Raw genomic sequence first — 24,560 nt, forward strand, 5'->3', positions numbered from 1 at the left:
GTTATGAAAGTATCGCCCACGGAAACCACAAAGGTAAATATCTTCCATGAAGAAAGCTGTTTTAAGAACACACTCCTACTGATATCATCGCTCTTAAATTTCATCAGTAAAATAAAGTATGGTGGAGGAGAATCTTAAAAGACAACACCACTGAGCGAGAGAAAGTGATGCAATGATATCTGAGTCAGGGCTGAGAGCGGCACTTCCGGGTGAGCAGAAAGCGCAAGGTGCAGGAGCAGCTGACAGGAGGGCAATAAAGGCAGAAAGGAAAAGCCCATCCTTGTTTGGTGCCGAAAGCCTGTCTCAGCCATCCCAGGCAGGATAGGAGCAACAGTGAGGAGGTTGGGATTAAAGCTTAGGAGAGTATCTTTAAAGAAAGGTATCAGGTGTCCATTTCTCAGTATGTTATATAAGTAAGGTAAATTGGATAAGAAGGTATTTAGGACCGATTAAAAGGGAAGAACTGAGTATTTGGCCCTATTTACTTACTATTTTCATATTTTAATATATTAAAGTAAATAAAATAAATAGAATGTTGAATTATTTCAATGTTTTGAGGTGGCACAGAAATAGTGTTTTTTTAAACCACTTTGCTATATTTTATAGTTAATTTCATCCTGTGAAAAAGGGAATGCAAAGGTTCACAAGCATAAGAAGTGTGAGGACAGTGAATCCTCCCATCTCCAGAAGAGACTCTGAGCCTAAGATCTACGATGTGCTATCCAGCCCCCCAGGACATAACCAGCAAGTACAGACAGATAAGGCAAGACGGCCTGATAATAGAATATCAACAGTGAGAGTGGTGGAAGTGAGTAGCAGCCACCTTAAGACACACTTCCAACCATATGGAAATGAGACAGGGGCATAGTTTATTGAATTCTAGTTTTTAAACTTTAATAATACAATTTAAAAGAACACTTCCTGGTTATTGTGTTTTCTGTACTCACTTGAAACTTTCAAACAAACAGGTTAAGGCACATAGAGAATTTTATCAGTGACCACTACTACCATGCTATTTTCATTTTTTGAATATCTAACTTTTATGTATTTGTCTAAATATCTGTTATAAATAATACAGCTCTTGATGATCAGTTAGAGATGACAGAAGCTTAGAGCTCTATCACCAACTGAGATTTATTTTAACAGCTATTCAAAATACTAATAAAAATGAAACCTGATTAAAGTAGCACTGTCTCTGAAGAATATGACTCTACTTAATTCTTATTATGATTATTATTTCATAAATAGTACTCTCATTGACCAACAGCCTACTGTTTAGTAATTTCTGATCATATCTAGTAATAAAATCTGAAGCCATCTGGATTTTAAAGTTAAAAACAACTGTAATCGAAAAAGATAGTCTATAGATTCTTTTTACTGGGAACTGAAGTTACGTGGAACACCGTACTGTTCCTGTCCCTGTTAAACCTGTGAGCTAGGGTATTTCTAACATGGTGTAAATGGGGAGAGGTATAAATGCACACACATGAACTAAAACCTAAGAGAAATGTCCCAAAGGGTGACAGATCGTCTCCACGGTTAGGAAAACAGGAGACATAAAGCTGTTCTTCACTATCAATTTTGTTTTAAAGAAAAAAAAAACAAAAAAACAAGAAGTGGCTTCTTAATTATGCAACAAAATGTATCTATTTCAACATTAGCTTTTCATAAAGCATTGTACTACAGCAAACCAATAAAAGTCCTAGGCAGTGAGGGATTTGCCAATAAGCAATTTAGTGGTTATGTCAAAAATACAATTTTGTCATGAGGAAAGGCATAACTACTGATTATATAATAATATGGTTCTAAGACAACAACAGAGAAAAAAATCATTGTAACTGGCAAGGCCAAAGAAGAGCACTGAGGTATTTAGAAATAAAGGGTCAAGGGCATTCTGGTGACACACTACCATGGGGCGTGGCAAGGACTGAAGGAAAGAAAGACAGGAAGACAATGTCAAGGTGCCTACCGTGGCCTAGGGAGGGGAGTGGTTGGATGCTGGTTAGGAGTTTTCCATATCAGTCATGGCTCAAAGCTCAGAATACTATGCTCCAAGGACAAGAAGCAAGGTGGCAGGGCTTCAGTATAGTAAGTGCACAGGCAAACTTTAGCTCAAATATAAGTACATATTTTCAGACATGAGCTTATACATTGAGAAATAAAAAGGAAACTCAGTTTGTCTCACATCCTAAAGTGGGACAATGAGGAGCTGGCAATTAATTAGGGGTAGGGAAAGGTAGAGAGAAAAAGATAGAGTGGAGAAGAGCTAAGAGAAGAAAAAGAGGGGGAAAGAGCACAGGAGGGAGGGGGAAGAGGGGGGAAGGGGAAGGAGAGAAGGGTAGAAAATGAAGACGTAAAATCATAAATTTGGGAAACTGCCTTAGAAACAAACAGGCTTTCTAATTTGGTGGACAAAAAAAAAAAAAAAAAAAAAGAAAAGAAGAAGATGTTTAATGTTTACAGTGTTATAAACTTCACGTAGCAGAATGGGATGGCTTGAGCCCCAGAGTAGGAGACAGGCCTGGGCAATACAGCAATACACCTAAATACCATCATATGGATACAAATTGCATTCTGATCAAACTCATTGTGTTGCAACAGTCTAGGGAGCTGTAGGGAGCAAGGGGGTGACAGGGGCAGAAAGGTGATGAGGGAGGGGGTGAGAACAATGGCGATGCATTAAACACATGTATGGAATATTAAAAGAGCAACTTAACAAAAGCTACTTAGAAATTAGAACTGCCCCCCCACACCCACATAAAACCTTACACAGATGACCATCAATGAAACAAGGCAATCCAAGAATAAAAGTCAGAGACCAAGGAACACAGCGATGAAGGGAAAGAGCTACCCAATCAAGGATGATAAGGCTAAGAAGGCAGAGGGAAACTGATGGAGATTGCTATCTAGCTCACCTGTACCACATGGAATTCTTATTTCCACCAGAGAATGCCAAAAGCAGGAGCCAACAGACAGTAAAGGAAGTGAGATGAAAGTCATGGACAGGATTTTATCAAGACAGAAAAGTATTAATATCACAATGAAACTGCAGTTACAATGACAGGAAAGAATAAGGCAAGAGGTTTAAACCCTTGGCTACTGTATTTCTTTATTTGGTTAATTATGATGAAAATGATAAAGCAAAGTGGGTTGACTTAGCACATAACCAGAACCCTCATGAGGTTCTAAGTTACTATGACCCATTTAAATACAGAAAAATAAAAGTTGCTTTGTAGTATATGTACAATAATCATATAAGGATTATATATGATAATGCCAATATAGGAACAAGGCCAGGTTCATGCAGAGGGGTTAGCTATACAATGGCAGAGGGGCTAGGAGACATCTCGTTGTAGAAGCAAGCCACAGTGAATACTAGGTGTGAGTTGGCAGCACAGAGGACAGTGACCCAGTGGTTAAGATGGACAAAATGGACAAAGGTCTAAAACAACACACACACACACACACAGAGACACAGAGACAGACATAGACACAAACACACAGATACACACAATGTTTTTGTGTTTTAAGTAACTACTAAAACTTTAACAATAAAACAGTCTGAAAACAAAGAATGAGTCAGTTAAGGACCTAGGGAGGATTGGATCACATACTGTGACAGGCACTTGGACTTCTTGCACACAGTGGGGTAGGGAGACTAAAGGCTTTAGTAACACACAGTTTTCAGATATTGCACTTGTAGCAGATGTTAAACGCTCTTTCAAGTATGTTTATTATTTTCCCCACAACAACCCTGTGAGGTAGGTGTAATGATACTCAATTAACAGTCAAAACAAAACAAAACAAAACCTTAAACTTGTTAAGCAATTTACACTTGATTAAGTTGCTACATATGACAGTTGGGATTCCAGATTGCACTACAAAATACATTAGAAAACTGATACACACACGAATACATACATCTACACACAATTATCAACAGGACACATGGCGATTTTTATACTTAAGTCAACGAAGCAATAAACGTATGGTAATTCAGTATTATAATGAGGTTTGTGGCATCAGTGACTTTTTATGGGAACACATTATAAATTTCAGACTGATAATATATATATACTGAAAATTCTACATTTACAAAAAATAAACAGAAATTAGTTGATACATAATATAAGAATTTCAAAGAATGGGGAATTAAAGTATAATTAATTTTATTTTATTTTTTTAGTTACTTAAAACTATCTGGAATGAATAAAAAACTCTTAATATTTATTCCTAAATTATCTAAATTCAAATTGCACATATTATTCTATTAAAAATAAATTATGTTTTGGATAATTAAAACAGGATATGATATGCTAAATTTTTCGTAAGTAATGTAATTAAAATACTGACCATTTGTCATGAACTATAAAATTATCTGTTTAGATAGTGCTAGGGACCAAAACCCATTACTCCATGACTGGGGTAAATAAAAAAAAATGTTTCAACTACTGATCAAATACAATAATTTGTTTTTTTTTTATTTTTAATAGCTGATGTGAAAACATACTATATTTTTTAACATATGTCTTGGACAATGTAAAATATATTCTTAAATCAAAAGGTGCTCTACAAATCTGTGGATTACATTTGAAAAGTGAAACTATAGAACTATTTAGAATATATTTCAAAATATTTTAAGGTACATACAATCTACCTTATAAAATTTTCTACTTTGGGCCATCTACTTTTTCATTAGTATCACTTTGGTCCTAAAATTACTTTTCAAGTTCCTCCATGAAAGCTAGAAGTTGCCAGAACATTACTGACAGGTGTCTATCATTTAAGTAGTTAAAATTTTATTTATACATTGGCTTTATTTTTCTTATTATAAATTGAAAATTATAATGCAGGGCAAAAATTCACATACTCATTAAGGTTTAATGATTCTCATGCTACCATTTATTTCTGAATTCTCAAACAATGAAATGTGTGTTAATTTAATAATCATAACCACAGTTTTAGCTGTTCAAAGTCAGTTGGAGGAACCCATTATTCTGTAGAACAATTGCATAGTCTGCGTTTCCTGTATGGCATTAGGGTAACTACTAAATAACTGAACAAACGCTCCGCTCCAAACTCACAGCAGGGAGGCTGCATTAAGTTCAAGGAGCACAGGCATGAATTCAGTGCATTTCTACCTAAGTCCCAATCAAAACAGCACTGAAGCTACATGTTAACATCAGATCCTCATGGTCAAAACTTGAATATAGTAAGTTGTTAAACTTACATTGCCACATACCAAGTATAAAACAAGAACCCTGAATAATTCTTAACCCAATCAGTCACATAACAAGTACAAATGACTTTTAAAAAATGCAATATTATATATGAAACATATGTATTCCTCCAAGAGTCAATAAAAAGAAACTGAGCTGTAATTAAAATTTACCTTTGTTGAGAACATGCAGAAGTGATAACAATTTTAATATTTCATAAATTGGTAATGCCATCTTGCTACAAAGACAAACTATAATACATCTATACTATACTTTAAAACTATTAAGTTTAGTTGGAATTTTATTAAGTCTTAATTCTCTACAAATAATGGTACAAAAAATGGTACACAATTAATGGTATGTATTAAAATGTATCTATTTAAATAAAATTTTACTCTGAATATAAATCAAGTCTGTTTATCTAATTCATTTGGTTTTAAAAAGTTATTAAGAATTATAATATATGTACCTAAAAAATACTTCATTCTAAATTTTCTACTACAAAATCAAAAGCAGTAGAAAGCGTCTGGAGAAACCCATTCTCTTCCTGTGACTGCACCCACAGCATAGGTTGTGTTAACCATCATAAAACCATTCTATCCAGAAGAAAGTCACATCAAAGCGTAATATGAAATACCATTTTGAATACAGGAAATTCTACCTGTGTTCAACGAAGATTCAAGCGGTCTCTAGAAAACCTTCCTTTTCTAGCTACTTCCTAATACAAGTAAAAAAATAAGCTGTTTTGAAATTAACCTTAATTATGTTTGAGGAAGAATCTATAGACACAGATGTGTACATAAATATTGCCAATTTTCAGGTCATAATGGATAATTTTCTAAACCAAATGACAATATGTGATTTGTGATTAAGATTCTAGGAGGAGAAAAGTGTCCTAACTTTTTTACATGGACATGTCAAAAGGCTCATCAAAAATAAATAAATAAAAATAAGCAAACAGCAAATCATACCACTGAACTTAAAAAAAAATCTAAAATAGCAAAATAAAACCATCCTCACAGGTAGTATATCAATACAAATAAAATTTCTTAACAAATTTTTTGTATAATAAAAGTAATAAACTTTTCAAAGTACTAATACTAAAGAAAGTGCTATTTTTAAATTAGGTTATAGCACCAAAATTTTATTAAATAAATGGGAGACCGAGACCAAAATATATTATGCTTTATTTAACTGTTTACTTTCTCCCATGCCTGGATTAAAAATACATTTTTTTTAAATTCAGACTTGGTGTTTCCAAATTAAAGAAGCCAACTATGTTCATCACACACTGGCTTTCCTTCAGAACTCCGGCCAGAGGCAGCGTCAGCACTAACGTGCAGGCCTCTCTAACAAGGCCAAGGGGCTGCTTCTGCTGGAACAGGGACAGCCAACTTTCACAAGAGGCCAATATGGCTCTACTGCCTTGTGGATGCCCTGGATACTTCAAAACCTGAACATAACTTGGTTTCTTTAAATTTTAGTTTGTGAACAGTTCCCAAAAAAATATTTTCGTTTCTCTTGGTTTTCATAAGGTATCCAACTTGGTAGGGATCACAAATCACATTTAGAGTCAGGGAGAGAAGCAGTGCAGTTACCTGACCTCCAGAGCTATCTGTTACTGGCTCTTCCTGAGTTTTCCAGTCTATGGTGGGCACACAAGAAACTTACAGTCTATGTAGTACTCCTAGTCAGTGTCACTCTGCAGATGGCACAGTGGAGAAATACCTTCTGTACAGGCCATGTACAATCTCTTCTGCAGCTGGCAGCACCTAGGGGAAAGTGCGCTGTTAAACAGTGGCTGCGTTCCACCTCAGTAGTGGCTGCAATTCGGTGGTGGGTGAAGTGAGTCCTGTACATACATACAGGGGTGAAGAGTACTATAGAAAATGAACATATTTAAAGAACAAGAGCGACTGTGTGGAAACTGCCACAGCAAAACAGAATACATCACTCAGTTACAAGAGACCTACACAGATGACTGCCATTCATTTAAAGGCTGGATGTGAAGAATGACTGCAAGGAACAGAATACAGCTGTTCAATTCGCAACACAGTTATAAACTAGATGCAAAACATGGAAAAATAACCCAAGCACGTATTCATTATGACATCATTTCAACAGAAGTGTACCTAGGATCAGTAAGTTTATACAGTATTATCCATTACTGTTCAGCCCGTTCACTGGTTTTTGTTGTTTGAAGATGACAGATCAAGGAGGTAGGGGATCCAAAACAGGCTGAGACGTCAAACCTGAGGCCGAGCCACACAAATATACCGTAAGAGAAATGGGGAAAAAGTCATTCTGAAACTGTAAATTATTTTGTTTTAATTTTTAATGAAGTGGCTAGTTATCAACATTAGTGACAAATTAATATTTGAAAATTATAGAATGTTAAAATAATCTTGTCCACAGAATAACTGTTGTCCTCCAGAGTTCAACAGCCATCTTCCTAGGTCCACGTAAATGGTGAGTCAATGACGAGTAAGCAGGCTGTAGTTCATCACTACTGAAGGTCATTGCTACATCTTGAATTTTCCACACCTACAAGTCACCTTTCCCTGAATTAGAAGAATTCAAAAACTAGTCTCTAAGGATGCGACTTCTCCATGCTGAAGGGGCATCCGCATTTCCTGTCGCTACTAACACTTCATGCTTATACATTTCTACACGGTTCACACTATTTGATTTTTGGCTTATATTTAAAAGTATTTATTTGGAATGTTATTTAAATGATAATATCTATTTTGAAAATAAGACTAAAAGTAGCAACTAGCTGTAATTAACAGCGGGACTAAACAAGTACGGAGAGGGAAACTACAACAGTATTTTATACTTCTTTCTCTTTTCTGATAGAGTCACTTACTTAAAAGTCTTAAAACCTTCCCCAGAACATAGCAGCCATGCTGTATATGCCTCAGGCTATTTTATGTGTGTTCTTAAACTAAGAACCGATCACTACGACAAAACTCAGACCACAGTATTTAAATAACATAATACTCCTGAGACTGAGGTGGTCTCTGTGAAAAGTCCAATGCATCTATCATAAAATGTGTTCTTTAGGTCAAGGATTTTTAGTTTAACTTGCTAATTAAGAATTTATTTACACTGGCACATGTACTCAGTGCAGTCAGAAATAGTTACTACAATTCCCCACTCAGTTTTCTTGTCTTTCTACAATTAAAACACGGTATGCTTAAACAACATTTCAGTTTGGGTCAGCATGTGATAAAAAGGAGAAATGATAACATTTGCTGGTCTCTTCATTTACAAGACAAAGACCAGGGGTTCTTGGTTCAGCTTTCATATAGAAGCATACAGAGGCCAGAAATTCTGTAAAATTATACACCAAAATAAAGGCACATGAGTTTCAAAATTCTCCCACTGAAAACAAATCTTAAGCTTTTGTAAGGTTCTTAACATGGGAATTTCAAGGAATTACTAATGATTCATGTAAGAAATTCAATACAATAAGCAGAGGTAATCTTTGTAAATTAAATGTAGAAGTAAGTAGTCAATGCTTCTCATGTGAAATGAATCTTTATTTATAGTGATGTTCTACAACACCACAAACCCAGTATGAGACGTGCATTTTCACACTGGGTCTACTCTGTCAGTAGCAGTGACTAGTGACTGAATTTCTTTACAGTGCCCCATATTCATTTACTACTACATGATGTTACTTCCATTTAGCCATTCTTTTCTAAAGTTTAAAATCACAAGGCATATACTTCAACAATTATTTGAAATTACAAAGCTGCAAAAGATAAGTTGAAGCTACAATTCCATTAGTGTGCACTCCACAACGCCATAGGGCACTGGTCTGCCTTTTATTACCCCTGATCTCAACAATGACAGCTATGGAAAATTTGACTTGAATTGCTTATATAAAATTATTTCACTTCTTTTATCATTCTTTCATTCTCACCTGCATAAATATATTTTAAAAAACATTAAATTTGTGAAGTACAGCAAGAGATTGTGTTTTTACACAGATAGTGGTATTAATGGTCTGCTTTTAAAATTTATTTTCCCAAATCTTTAGAAATGTAGTTTTTTGAAGATAAAAGGTAATACAAATTCAAAAGTATACATGCTTTTCAGGAAGGAGTCTTTGAAATGTCATCAGAAGGTACATTTTGCCCTGAAAATAAACTCAAAATGCTTCCACATCATAGAAGACATCGTGTGGAACTTCTTAAAGTAAGATATGCTCTAACACCAAGAAAACAACAGGTAACTCCCACCATTTATTACAGATACTCAGTAGGCACATAGGTTTTTTAAATGGAGATTACAGAAATATTGTGTTCCAACCATTCAAATGTAAAGAAGTTTTTTTTAGCGACTGCTCATGATAAGGGTTAGATGTTATGTGGTGATATGTTATAATCTGAATACAGCAGGAGAAGGATAGTTTTATGTGAAGGTACAGATGAGAGAGTCAGCCTAGCACCTACAGTGGAAAGGATGAGTGTAAAATGCACATGCAGAAACCTGTAAGGACAAGAATATGGAAGGTCCAATATGTTAAGTCATTACAGCATATTTTCCTCTATGAAGGGCACTTGGGTAAGCAGTGTGTGAAACTCACTTGAATAGCATCACAGAAAAGGAAATTAGAGATACAGATAATTTAACTGAGGAAATGACTATAGGAGCATAGACTTTTTAGAAAGAATACTAAGAGGGCTTTCAAAATAAACATCTCAAAATTTAGAATGTAACTTAATGGCAGACTTGCCTAGCCATGTGTTAAGTCCTTGAGTTCAAACCCAGCAAAGCACCGTAAAACAAACAAAAATAAATTAAGTACCATGTAAATCCCTTGTAGAGAAAATTATGGAGTAAGTCAAAGTTATTTGCAGAAGTTTGAGTCTGAATAAAAGAATTCGTTCATTCACTTAAAGCACTGTCTTCAGTTTCAGGTCCAACACTAGGTTAAGCAGTCAAGCAAAGGATCAGCTAATTTGAAAAGTATATTCTAATAGAAGAAATAATAAGCCATTAAATATAAAATGCAGTGAATGGTTGGAAGAAGTGTATAAACGCAAAACAAATCCATGTTATAGAAACAGGATGACAAACATACTGGTGATGGAGTTCTCAGAGAAGATCAAGGAAGCTCAGTATGTCAAATTCAGTGACCAACTACATGGCATAAAAAGGCTGCAAGCAGGTTAAGCATGGTTAAGTGCTAGAATACGCTGCCTGGGACACTTCCAGCAGGAATGGAACTTCTAGCAAGACTAGCAAAGTATTATGATGGGATAAGGTGGGAGTTTTCTGCCAAAGAGACTTGCATCGCTTCCATGAGTGGCCCTTCCTCAGCAGCTTTTATTGCAGATAGACTCTCTCTATACACCAGTCATCAGCCCTGAGGAAACGGCTCCTCTGAACCAACTGAGATGTACAGTATACCACGTGATGACACTGAAATAGCTAGCCACTGTTTGGCAGATTGTACAGAATGCAGGAAAACTAGTTAAGTGGAAGGCAGGGCAGCAGAAACCAAAGAGAAGGAACAACAGAGATCGCAAATAAGTAAGCCTTTCCCCTTCACTGCACTTCTCCATGAGCCAGTGCAGGGTAGAAATAGTAATGGGTTAGATTATTCTTTACTCATAGAAGCAAGCAGAGAGAGCTGTATGTCAACCTCTTTGCTGCCATATCACTGGACAGTCCACATCTGACCAGCATTAAGCAACAGGGGAGAAGAAGCTATAAACTGACTATGCGGTTAAAAGCTCACACTAGAGAGATTACACAGACCCGAAATGTACAGAGTGAAAGAGCCAATAAACACTGCGGTGCTTAATCATGACCAAAGCTCACACTGAAAACAAAGAAAACCATGCACAGTTTGCTTGTACCTGCTATTCCTCACCTCAGCCAATACTGTTTATGGGATAGTTATCAATAAGGAGCCAGCTAGTGACTCTCACTAGTCATTTTCCTAGAGTGCCCCATGGGAGTCGGGCCAAATATTTATTCTTAGTAGCACTAGTAGTCTGGGGATATATAAGAAATTTCTAAAAGTTTTTCTTCAGGGACAGATTAGAGAATTGTGGCCAGTGAGAGGGCTTAGCAGGTTAAGGTTCTTAAGGAGAGGGTGAGATGGCCTGCATTAGAGGTCCAGGACGTACACAGTGAAGGAAGAACAACCCTACAAGGTTTCCTCTGATGGCCACATGGCACATGCCATCACAAGCATAAGCTGACACACAATAAATAAATACAATTTTAATAACAAAACAATTTTACATATTATATGTATAAAATGGAACTAATTGAAAGTCTGTAAAATTGATCAGGAATACTAGGTGAATAAAATAATATAAGTGAATATTTTACAGATTTGTAGACAATACTTGGTTTTATATAAACTAAAAGGTAAAGAATGGAGATGTAGCTCGGAGGCAGAACAACAGGATCACAGCCCGGGATTCCTTCCTCAGCACTGTGAACAAAATAGGGAACCTAAAATTTAAATTCTTGAAGACATGACCCAGAAGATGGTAAATAAAAAATATACTGGAATAAGATTTTTTTTTGTTTCAAACGAACACTTGATATTTATACTTAAGAAATCTAAAACAATTTTAGAGAATGTTCTGATGTAACTCAAAATTTAATAACATAATATCACCCTCATCTTCTGAGCATTTAACATTTAAATTAAAATTTGAAAGATTCACAAAAACTCAGGTACCTCATTTTAAATAAAGGCATCAGTATTTTACATAACTAAATTATACATGAGTTTATCCCTGTTTAAATGTCACACTTTTCAAGGATATGGTAACATTTCATTGATGCTTATAACTGTTAAGATAATCCCACTCGTTTTACAATCACTTGTCATCCTAAGTCAGAACACACAATTCAATAAAAATAGTCTCAACCACTCCTCAGAGGCACAAAGCAATAATGGATACTGGATAATATATAATACTTTTAGAGGCTGTAAAGTTATTTTACCATTTCCTATCACTATAAAAAATAGTCATCTGACACTAAATAATTAAAATAACTTAGTATAAAATGAACTGTTGGAGCACTAGCCAAAAACACTAATGGGAGAATTCTGAGTGCTTGTGAGAAAACTCCAAGAGAACAAGAGTCTTGTGACCTCAGTTTCTTCGAAACACAAAATCGTTTTCAGAATGTGTTTGGGGCTCTTCCTCGGTGTAATGGATTGCAGTGAGTTTACTTCAGTTGTTTTGACATGTTTTGACAAATGTAACTTGTCCTAGTGATTGTATCCTCAGGCAGGTGACTTGTTTTTAACCCTCAGAGAACAAATTACCTGATGCTCTAAATAATGTTGGCTAATGTAAGAGACTTTTGTCTGCCTCTTTCAGGCCCCAAACTCCAAGATTCACACTTCAAATTAGAGTGTTAAGCAATGAAAAATATGTATTCATGACCCACATGAAAACTACTACAAAGTGTGATGAAAAATACCAAGAGGCCTAAGTGAATGAATGATGTGTAACCCATGTTTGGACAGTAAGACATATATAGTAAGAAGCTAGCTCTCACTAAACAATTCTTCAGATTCAGAGTAACCCCAGGAACATTAATCTAATTGATAATAGACATATAAATTAATTAAAAGGCAAAAGATACAGTAAGTAAGCATAAAGCTGAAGGAAAAAAATGAGGTCGATATAGCTGTCTCCTGAGAGGCTCAGCCAGAGCATGACAAGTACAGAGGCGAATGCTCACAGCCAACCATTGAACTGAGAATGGGGTTCCCACTGGAGGAGTTAGAGAAAGGATTGAAGGAGCTGAAGGGGTTTACAACCCCATAAGAAAATAATACCAACCAACCAGAGCCCCCAGGGGCCAAACCACCATCCAAAGAGTACACATGGACAGACCCATGACTCCAGCTGCAGATGTAGTAGAGGATGGCCTTGTTGGGCACCAATGGGAGGAGAAGCCCTTGGTCCTGTCAAGGCTGAACCCCCCTCCCCCAGTGTAAGGGAATGTCAGAGCAGATAAGCAGAAAGGAGTGGGTGGCTGGGTGAAGGAACACCTTCCTAGAAGAAGGAGGGGGGTGGATGGGATAGGGGTTTGTGTCCAGGAAACCAGGAAAGGGGATAACATTTGAAATGTAAATAAAAAAAATCCAATAAAAAAATGAGGTCAAAAGACTCCTGCTTTTCCACTTGAAGAGGTCTGTAAAGTTACAATAATCGAGTCAGTGTGGCACTGCTAAGAAAGGGGCAAATTGATTAATAAAATAAGAAAAAAGTGATGAAAAATAAACCAATATAAATACAGTCAACTATTTTTCATGAAATAATAAATGCATTTTTAACTAATCAGTCCAGATGTAGAGCATAAATGTTTCATAAAACATTAACTCAAAGTGAATCAAAGACTAGGTTGCTCATTGTTACTGATAAGACCATACAAGAAAACAAAGGAGAAAAAAAATCTATGTGACAGTGGGATTGACAATAATTTCTGTTTTTAAATACAAGGTAATTCTTATTAAAGATACTGATCAACTGAACTATGTGAAGATAAATCTTCTGCTCTGGAAAACACTACAGGAATAAAGAATTGACTATAGATGGAGACAGAGAGTGCCTGCAAAACACATCTCACCAAGGACTACCATCCAGACATGGAAAAGGCTTGGAAAAACAAAACCACATGATCATTTCATTAGATGCTGAGAAAGCATTTGACAAAATTCAACACCCCTTCATGATAAAAAGTCCTGAAAGAATAGGAATCCAAGGCCCATACCTAAACATAGTAAAAGCCATATACAGCAAACCAGTGGCTAACATTAAACTAAATGGAGAGAAACTTGAAGCAATCCCACTAAAATCAGGAACTAGACAAGGCTGCCCCTCTCTCCCTACTTATTCAATATAGTTCTTGAAGTTCTAGCCAGAGCAATCAGACAACAAAAAGGAGGTCAAGGGATACAGATCGGAAAAGAAGAAGTCAAAATATCACTATTTGCAGATGATATGATAGTATATTTAAGTGATCCCAAAAGTTCCACAGAGAACTACTAAAGCTGATAAACAACTTCAGCAAAGTGGCTGGGTATAAAATTAACTCAAATAAATCAGTAGCCTTCCTCTACACAAAGAGAAACAAGCGAGAGAGAAATTAGGGAAACGACACCCTTCGTAATAGACCCAAATAATATAAAGTACCTCGGTGTGACTTTAACCAAGCAAGTAAAAGATTTGTACAACAAGAACTTCAAGACTCTGAAGAAAGAAATTGAAGAAGACCTCAGAAGATGGAAAGATCTCCCATGCTCATGGATTGGCAGGATTAATATAGTAAAAATGGCCATTCTGCCAAAAGCGATCTACAGATTCAATGCAATCCCCATCAAAATACCAATCCAATTCTTCAAAGAGTTAGACAGAACAATTTGCAAATTCATCTGGAATAACAAAAAACCCAGGATAGCTAAAACTATGCTCAACAATAAAAGGACTTCTGGGGGAATCGCTATCCCTGAACTCAAGCAGTATTACAGAGCAATTGTAATAAAAACTGCATGGTATTGGTACAGAGACAGACAGATAGACCAATGGAATAGAATTGAAGACCCAGAAATGAACCCACACACCTATGGTCACTTGATTTTTGACAAAGGAGCCAAATCCATCCAATGGAAAAAAGATAGCATTTTCAGCAAATGGTGCTGGTTCAACTGGAGGTCAACATGTAGAAGAATGCAGATCGATCCATGCTTATCACCCTGTACAAAGCTTAAGTCCAAGTGGATCAAGGACCTCCACATCAAACCAGACACACTCAAACTAATAGAAGAAAAACTAGGGAAGCATCTGGAACACATAGGCACTGGAAAAAAATTTCCTGAACAAAACACCAATGACTTATGCTCTAAGATCAAGAATCGACAAATGGGATCTCATAAAACTACAAAGCTTCTGTAAGGCAAAGGACACTGTGGTCAGGACAAAACGGCAACCAACAGATTGGGAAAAGATCTTTACCAATCCTACAACAGATAGAGGCCTTATATCCAAAATATACAAAGAACTCAAAAAGTTAGACCGAGGGAGACAAATAACCCTATTAAAAAATGGGGTTCAGAGCTAAACAAAGAATTCACAGCTGAGGAATGCGAATGGCTGAGAAACACCTAAAGAAATGTTCAACATCTTTAGTCATCAGGGAAATGCAAATCAAAACAACCCTGAGATTTCACCTCACACCAGTGAGAATGGCTAAGATCAAAAACTCAGGTGACAGCAAATGCTGGCGAGGATGGAGAAAGAGGAACACTCCTCCATTGTTGGTGGGGTTGCAGACTGGTACAACCATTCTGGAAATCAGTCTGGAGGTTTCTCAGAAAATTGGACATTGAACTGCCTGAGGATCCAGCTATACCTCTCTTGGGCATATACCCAAAAGATGCCCCAACATATAAAAAAGACACGTGGTCCACTATGTTCATCGTAGCCTTATTTATAATAGCCAGAAGCTGGAAAGAACCCAGATGCCCTTCAACAGAGGAATGGATACAGAAAAATGGTACATCTACACAATGGAATATTACTCAACTATCAAAAACAACGACTTTATGAAAATCGTAGGCAAATGGTTGGAACTGGAAAATATCATTCTGAGTGAGCTAACCCAATCACAGAAAGACATACATGGTATGCACTCACTGATAAGTGGCTATTAGCCCAAATGCTTGAATTACCCTAGTGGCCTAGAACAAATGAAACTCAAGACGGATGATCAAAATGTGAAGGCTTCACTCCTTCTTTAAAAGGGGAACAAGAATACCCGTGGCAGGGAAGAGAGAGGCAAAGATTAAAACAGAGACTGAAGGAACACCCATTCAGAGCCTGCCCCACATGTGGCCCATACATATAGAGCCACCCAATTAGACAAAATGGATGAAGCAAAGAAGTGCAGACCGACAGGAGCCGGATGTAGATCGAACCTGAGAGACACAGCCAGAATACAGCAAATACAGAGGCGAATGCCAGCAGCAAACCACTGAACTGAGAACGGGACCCCCGTTGAAGGAATCAGAGAATGAACTGGAAGAGCTTGAAGGGGCTTGAGACTCCATATGTACAACAATGCCAAGCAACCAGAGCTTCCAGGGACTAAGCCACTACCTAAAGACTATACATGGACTGACCCTGGACTCTGACCTCATAGGTAGCAATGAATATCCTAGTAAGAGCACCAGTGGAAGGAGAAGCCCTGGGTCCTGCTAAGACTGAACCCCCAGTGAACTAGACTGTCGGGGAGGGGGCGGCAATGGGGGAGGGTGGGGGGGAACACCCATAAGGAAGGGGGGAGGGAAGGGATGTTTGCCAAATGTACATAAGAAATACTCAAGTTAATAAAAAATAAATAAATAAATAAAAATAAAAAAAAAAAAAAAAAAAAAAAAAAGAAACCAATGAGACTGAAAATAGCCAAATAACTAAACAGATACCTCACTGCCTTGATGGCTCACCCCATAGAAATGCTCATACAATGGTGGTATAGGTTGAAAGTTAAAATCTAAATCTATAAATGATGATTCCTTCTAGGAGTTTTTTTTATGCTTAGACACCACAGCTCTCACATCCCCATATCATATTCTTTACGTGTCTATCATTATATGCAAATTTTCCCTTAGTCACAGTGGATAAGAACCACTATTAAGAACTCATGTTGACTTGATTATATTTCTGTGAAAATCCTATCTCTAAATTAGATCACCAAAGTAGTGGAAGTCAAGCCTTCCCACAGATGAATGGAAGGAAGGAACTCAGCCCTGATCAGTATCTCATTTCAGAACTGTAATTAAAATAAGGGGATTCAACTACACATTCATTATAATGGCTACATATGATGGCTACAATCCATAACACCAATGATATCTGACCGGGCAAAAATAAGAGCAATATTGAAAACTGATGATGGGAATGCAAAATAATTCAGCCAGTTGGAAAAACTGTTGGACATCTTACAAATTATTTTTAATATGGTTTTATTCTATAGTTTAGGTTGTCCTGAAACTCACTACATAGTCTGGGCTGACCTCAAGTTTATTGCTGTTGTCCTGAGTATGGAGATTATAGGCCTAGAAGTGTGTCTGCTTTGAAATGACATGCTATTATGACATAGCAACCATGCTTATTGTTTAGTTACAAAGCGCAGTTGAAAACTTACATGAAAGCTTACATTGGTTTCCTCATAGTTGCCCCAACAACTGTTCCTTAACAGAGTACAGTCCCATGCATGATTCTGTAAATTTACCAGCATGCCTTTAAAATCAGAGAGGAACTTTAAATACACGTTAGCAGTAAACACAAACTTGAATCAGCACCTCATGGTGGAAGTTATGGCTGTACAGTCTTCTATGCTTCCATACACAGAATATACCACAGAAAGAGGGAGTTTGAAACTTTGGACAGGAGGTATTCACATCCTTATGAGCCCATCTATTACAGCTGCACCACAGAGTGCAGGACTTAGAACTTAAGGAACAGCTGAAGAAGCAGGAGCCAAAGGGCTATTCTGGACTTTTTTTTTTTTTTTGCCAAAGTTTATATGTATCTCAAATCACTATAAATACACACACGCACACACACACACACACACACACACACACACACACACACACACACACACACATTTCCCAGCCTTATTCACCTACCTATAGTGTTCTTTGGAGCCGAGGCCTCACACGCTTCTCTGAGTTCACTTTGACAGGTCTACTGCTATCATCCTTGTTCAGTTCATGCTTGGGCATTCAGCTCACACTGGTGAGACATTTCGGCTGTGGTATCTGACTTGAGAAGGCAGTCTCACAGCAAACTCCCTGATGCTATGTACCCTAAAGTCACTTCACCCTACAACTACCACAGTGTCCTCTGAGCTTTGGATGCTGGAGTGTTTTGAAGATGTATCCACTAGAATTTGGATCACTACACAACTCTGCATTTTGGTCAGTTTATTGTTTGTGTGTTTGTTTTGTTGTTGTTGTTGTTTTATAATCTCTGTCTGTTGCAAAGAGAAGATTCCTTGATGAGGGACAGACGTTTATAGATTGTTAGTAGGGATTATGCTGGTTGAGTAAATCAGAGGTTGTAGATTCTCCTCTCAATAACAGATTTCAATAACACTGAGTAGGTAGCTAGGTTGAAAGCACCAAACATGGTTTCTTTCTTGTTCACTGGGTCTCAAGTTCAGTAACAGACCTGTTAGATAGTGACAAAGGATGTGTAGACCTACTACACCATAGAGATATTGTGCATTATGGTTCTTTTTTTTTTTTTCTTTTTTCCGGAGCTGGGGACCGAACCCAGGGCCTTGCGCTTGCTAGGCAAGCGCTCTACCACTGAGCTAAATCCCCAACCCACATTATGGTTCTTGATGCGGTTCATAGGCATCATAGCTAGGTAGTACTGTGGGTTGCCTCCCTCCTTTGAAAGCATGCATGGTGACACCTTCTGGTCTCATGAGAGCTAGTCCACAGGGAAGAGGCATTCAGGTCAGTGCCTACACAGTGCCAGGAGTCTCTGGCCCTCTGTCTGAAGTGCATGGTTTCTTCAGCAATAGGAACTTACCTTCCATCTCTGGGAGCAAACAAGGGCAATAGCAAAATGGCTGTGTGTTCTATGAGTCTCTTGAATAACCCTGACCAACAACTCAAAAGAGGAGTTCTCTTGTTTGGTATTGGGGTTTTTGTTAGGGTTTATCTTTTAGAGGGAATACTGTCAGTCCAGATGAGAAAAGTACATTGAAACTATATATGCATATTTATACAAATAATTATATAAAATATAGGTATTTTTATATTTTAATCAAATAGTTAACTGATCCCTGGTTGTTTTTTCAGACATTATGATTGCTAGGGAAGAGCACATCATTTACTTGTCCAGTTGAAATGGTCAGCCCTGAAAGAGTACATAGAAGTAATATTGTATGGACTGAGTAGGTTGTATTTAGAAAATATATGTTTATATATTCATATATGCATATAATTACAATCAAAAAAGATGGTTAGATTTTAACAGGAGTAGGAAAAATTATTTAGGAGAGTTGGGGATAAGGAAAGGGAAGAGAAAAATGTAATTATACTGTAATTTCAAGAAATATGGTTGTTCTAATCTAAGTATCAAGAGATAAAAAATAAGATAAAAACCTAAGTGTCCATGGTGGCAATATTAGTTTTTAAGGGATACTCCTGAAAGAAAGCATGGGAAAAACACTGCAATATTTCGGTTTCTAATATCCTTTAAACCATATTTTATATATAATACTTATATGTTAAGTAAGACTACAATGAAATGATCTAATACAGTTTTCTACCTTAAAGAATTCTTAAAAATAATTTTTAATTTGTATAGACTTATTCACACCCTCTGTCTTTATCTTTAATATTCCTCTCTGATATTCTTCAGCTACGTTCACAATTTTAACATTTACAACAATAGCTATCAAATCTACAAAAATGTGAAGTAAGCAGATTAAAAAGTACAATTCATTAACAAGAAGACCAGTTTTCCCCAATAAAGTGTCACTGAGTATATCAAGCACACCCCAGGGCAGGCCTCATGCCTAGGAGGAGTTGGCCAACAGAAAACTGACACCAGGTATATTGTGGACTTTTGGACTTTTGTCTTATTAGTTGTTTGTTTTAGGACTTGGCTTTTCTCATCTATGTATCTATCTATCTATCTATCTATTGATCTGTCTATCTATCATCTATCTACCTACCTATCTACTTCTGAGAGGCAAAATTTGAAGTTGAGTGGGAACAGAAACATGAAAATAATGTGTGAAAATCTTGTAAAGTATAGCTGAGCACTCTAATTGGACTTAAAACCAGCACAACTAAAGGGAGACCATGCCTCATACTGGAAACCTAGCTAACTACCCAGAACAAATGAAGTCAGGGGGATTGGAAGAGACTTTACAAACAGTAATTTACTCACCAGCACAATCACTAACAACAGTGTATAAGCATTGGTCCTTATACCCTATGTCTTATCCCTTCATCAAAGGAAACTTCTCTTTACAACAAATAAAAGCCACAGGGGAAAAAAAAAACCCTCCAAGCAATCAAAATACAGAGCTGTAGAGCCCAGTCCCAAGAGAAACACTTACAAATATTCTACTATTTAAGGGAACATTGCAGAAAATGAAGGAGAAAGATTTTAAGAGGCAGAGGATCAGGGATTTTGCTGTGAGACTGTATCTCTTAGCAATGTCAGAGGTTATGTTACACCATCAAATTTACCCACATGACTGCCCAAATTTAAGCAAAAGAAAGAAAACATCAATGAACATGCCAAATTAGACAGAGTACACAGTTTCAACTTTACAAACAACTACCTGCTCATAAGGAATGCTGGGAACAAGAGAGGTGAGCTTCCTAGGTTAGAGTACAGCAACTGGTTATCCAGTAACAAGTGGTCAGCCCTGAAAGCATACACACAGATAATATTATGTGCAATGATAATTAGTAAAATAAAAAAGATGAGGGCATGAATTAGAACAAGAGTGGGAGGGTTATATGGAAGGCTTTGCAGGGGGGAAAGGAAATGGAGAAATTCTGTAATTAAATTATAATCTCAAATATTAAAAAAGAAAAGGAAAATAAATTGGAGTGTAATTGGAGGCTAGAATGTGGTACAGTAGTTAGGAGCACTGGCTGCTCCTTTAGAGGCTCCAGTTTGATTCTCAGCACCCACAGGGCTGCTTACAACCATCTGTAAGTCCATTCACTTGCTGAGTATCCAGGGCCCTCTCCACACCACCATGGACATATAATATAATGTGGTGCCAAGACATTAAAGGAAACAAAACACCACAAAATAATTTCATTTAAAAAGTACAACCAGATAGGTCAAGCTCAATATAAAATACAGCAATTTTGGAATTTATTCTTACCTTCATCCTTATTGAGCTCTTACTATAACTCTGCAAATTGCAGTAAATTCTTTCTTTAGACATATGGTATTATTATAGATTTATTATAAAATAAGTATGAGATTATTTGAATTGCATTTCTATAAGATATAGTCAGGTATATATTTGAGACCCACTAGTTTTATCAACTGCTTTTGATATTCTTAAATCTAAACATCTATTATTATTTAAGACATGCTATATATCCAAATTGTCATTTATCATAAACTAAAAATAAATGTTTGCTATAACCCTAGGACCATACCTTCTCTTTAAGCATTTATTAAAACGCCTTTAAAGAATCACATTTCATGATAATTTTTCTACATAATTTTCTTAATTGAAAATGAATGAGAAAGTTTGAGCGGCGATGAACATAACTGTACCACTGAAGGAGTACCCGTATTACCTTAGTGACGTGAAGACTTTACTGAGTAAAGAAATACAACCGTGCTCCTTATCTACACACAAAGCAGAACAGAAGTCTGCGCCTGCCTGAGCCTTCACTGAGAGATTACAGTAGCAACAGAATTTTCTAACTCACAAGAAATTTAGAGTAAACAGTAAAGTTGCTTAATTCTGACATTCTAACTAATTTTTTATATTCAATGAGGCCCTTAGAATAGGAAGTAAGATTTCATATAAAGTCCTGTTAGAATCATACTATAATAAGACAAATCTAAAGAACTCTAAACAAATTTCATGTATACCCCTAGTTTCATGAAATTATGTAAACTTATAAGCATGTATACATAAATAAAATATATTTATAAATTTGTATATATCCATGCAGACTCAAACACACACACACGCACGCACGCACGCACGCATGCACACTACTTTAGGGCAATGATGTTTTTCCTCACTGTTCACTTGTGAAGTACTTACAATTGCAGTGGCATGGAGCTATTTGGGTTGTGCATAACTCTTATATATGAGTTGTGATATTATTGACTGCTCAGGCTGGCACTAACAGTTGTTTTAATATGCTCAAAACTTTGAAAGATACTTTGCAAATGCTTTGCTACTAGTTGAGAAAGCAAAATGAATTTGAGGACTACTATCACTGCTACAGAAAACAAGCACAAATTTTAAGAATACACTTGAAGTTGATCTTACTCCAATCAGAGTGGCAATTTCTACAAAACAACCTACAACAAAACCTGGAGACACGATGATTGGGAACTCTCATTCGTCACCGGTGCAAATGCAAACTGGCCTTGGAAATAAGTGCGGAGAATCCTCAAAAAGCTAAGAATAAATATATAATGCAGGTATACCACTCCTTGGCATATTTCCCAAAGACTGGATATCCTTCTCCACAGATATTTGCTAAGCCATGTTCCCTGATGCTCTATTCTATTTCTATTCTATAGAAAATGAAAACAAACCAAGTATCATTCAACAAATGAATAATGAAAATGTCATAAACATATACTATAGAATACTATTCTGCAGGAAAGTAAAATGAAGTCATGAATTTTGCAGCTAAATGTATAAAAGAAAACACTATACTGAGTGAAGTAACCCAGATCTAGAAAGATGAATGTCAAATGCCCTCTCTCATATGTACCTCCTAGCTCCAAACTTTCAGATAGGAATACAAAGCCTTGAATAACTACAAAACCCAAAAGAGTGAAGAGGCACCATTGTTGGGGAGATATAGTAGAAAGGGGAATAACAGAACACAGGCTATCTGCAGTGGGAAATGGGAAAATTGGGACTCCAATTAGTGGGACATTAATACAGAAGAAAGATGATGAATAAAGGTGAAACAAAACTATGAAACTATGTCTGGAAAAAGTCATAAGAAATCACACTATTAACTGTGTAGCCCACAATACTAATAAGTTCATGAATAAGTATGCAAATAAAATTGTCCCTTCTGACCAAGCATGACACAGTAATCCCAAAGCAGCAGCAGTGGCACATATACCTCCAAGGTAGCTAACAGCTCTCTCATGGAATTTAAGGCTCACTCAACAAGAGTAAAATTAGTCCTGGTCATGGAAACCATGTCAACTATAAGAAGCCAGGGCTAGTGAACTCATGGATTGTGGAGAACTTACAATCAAAACTTTACCAAGCCCAAAAACCTTAAACTATACTTTAATATTTGTCCTTACAGCCGCAAATATGTATAGTACTTACCTTTCTTGCAATGTTGAAGACCTTTACAGAAAAACCACAACCAATCCAAATGTAAAGTTGTGGTGGCCAATCATAATACATACATCGCATCTATTACACGGCTCCTGTTTTCAAGGAATATTGTTGACGAGGGGGCAGAAAGAATTGTTAGAGCCAGAGGATCAGAGAGTTTGTTGTGAGATTGTGTCTCCTACTAATGTCAAAAGTCACACCCACACAAACTCAATGAAAATTCAACTAAACAACATCTGAACCATCACAACAATATAAATATGCTAACGTAGAAGGAGGAAAGCTTAAGATACCTCAACCCTACACAAGGACTACAGGTGACTAAGGGATCCTGACAGCGGAAGGAACAACCTTCCCCAGGTAAGAGCGTACAAAACTGGTTTGCCAAGTGGTAAGCCCTGAAACAAACATATGAGGAACAGTATACAGGCCTAGCAGGGTGTTCTTGTTTATTTCAGAATATATGGATATACATATTCAAAATGGACACAACAATTAAAAAGGCCAGGAACTTAAAAGAGAGCAAGGAGGCTATGTGAAAGGGTTTAGAGGTAGGAAAGAAGAGGAAAATGATGGAATTATAGTATAATCTCAAAAAGTAAAAATAAAAAGGATATACACACATTATTTGGAGGAAATGGAACAGAACTGAAAACAGGAAAACATTTTTGCATGTGATCAAACATTTAAAACTCTCTTGGTTTTACAATCTATTTGAATGTCATATGAGATTTCTGAGTAAAGATAAGAGAATTATATCTCCTCTCCAACATTCTGGGCTTTAACTACAGTGGCTGACACAAGAGAATAATTTCCTGCTTCACTGTGCTGACAGTGTACCACCTAGGCTCAGAAATTATATTCACAGCAGTAAGGCAATAGGCTTCTGCATTCAGTGAAGAAACATAAAATTTCACAAAACAGATATTACTTACTATAGTAAAAATCATACAGTATTGAACAGAATTTACTGTTGACTAACTATGCCAAGTAAAACTAAATTCATTTATAATTTCAAGTGCTTGGTTGAAACATTTCCTTCAAATAAGAAGTTTTAGGTTTTTTTCATAATCTATAATCTTAGGAAAAAGTATACATCCGATCCAACTCTTGAAACAAAGAATTCAAACATAATCAGAAAATTACTGGTTCTCTAATTTTCTTTAACTATTGTCATGTGCTCAGAGACTATTCCCTATTTCAGATAGAAAATGCCAATCTATTTTTAAAGCG

General features: G+C 36.5%; 1 protein-coding gene across 5 annotated transcripts in view; it reads right to left on the reverse strand.

Moving 5' to 3' along the window:
• The window catches only part of Nova1 (NOVA alternative splicing regulator 1), a 125,595-nt gene that overhangs the window by 63,571 nt on the left and 37,464 nt on the right, over positions 1–24,560 (reverse strand). Inside the window, exon 2 of one of the 5 annotated variants that reach the window (XM_032907703.1) lies at positions 6,891–6,991. The exons of the other annotated variants lie outside the window; for them this stretch is intronic. The gene's annotated coding sequence lies outside the window, so the exon portion shown is untranslated. The remainder of the gene's footprint in view (positions 1–6,890; positions 6,992–24,560) is intronic. 5 annotated transcript variants of the gene reach the window in all.

Source organism: Rattus rattus, chromosome 7 (genome assembly GCF_011064425.1).
Source record: "Rattus rattus isolate New Zealand chromosome 7, Rrattus_CSIRO_v1, whole genome shotgun sequence".
Lineage (NCBI taxonomy): Eukaryota > Metazoa > Chordata > Mammalia > Rodentia > Muridae > Rattus > Rattus rattus.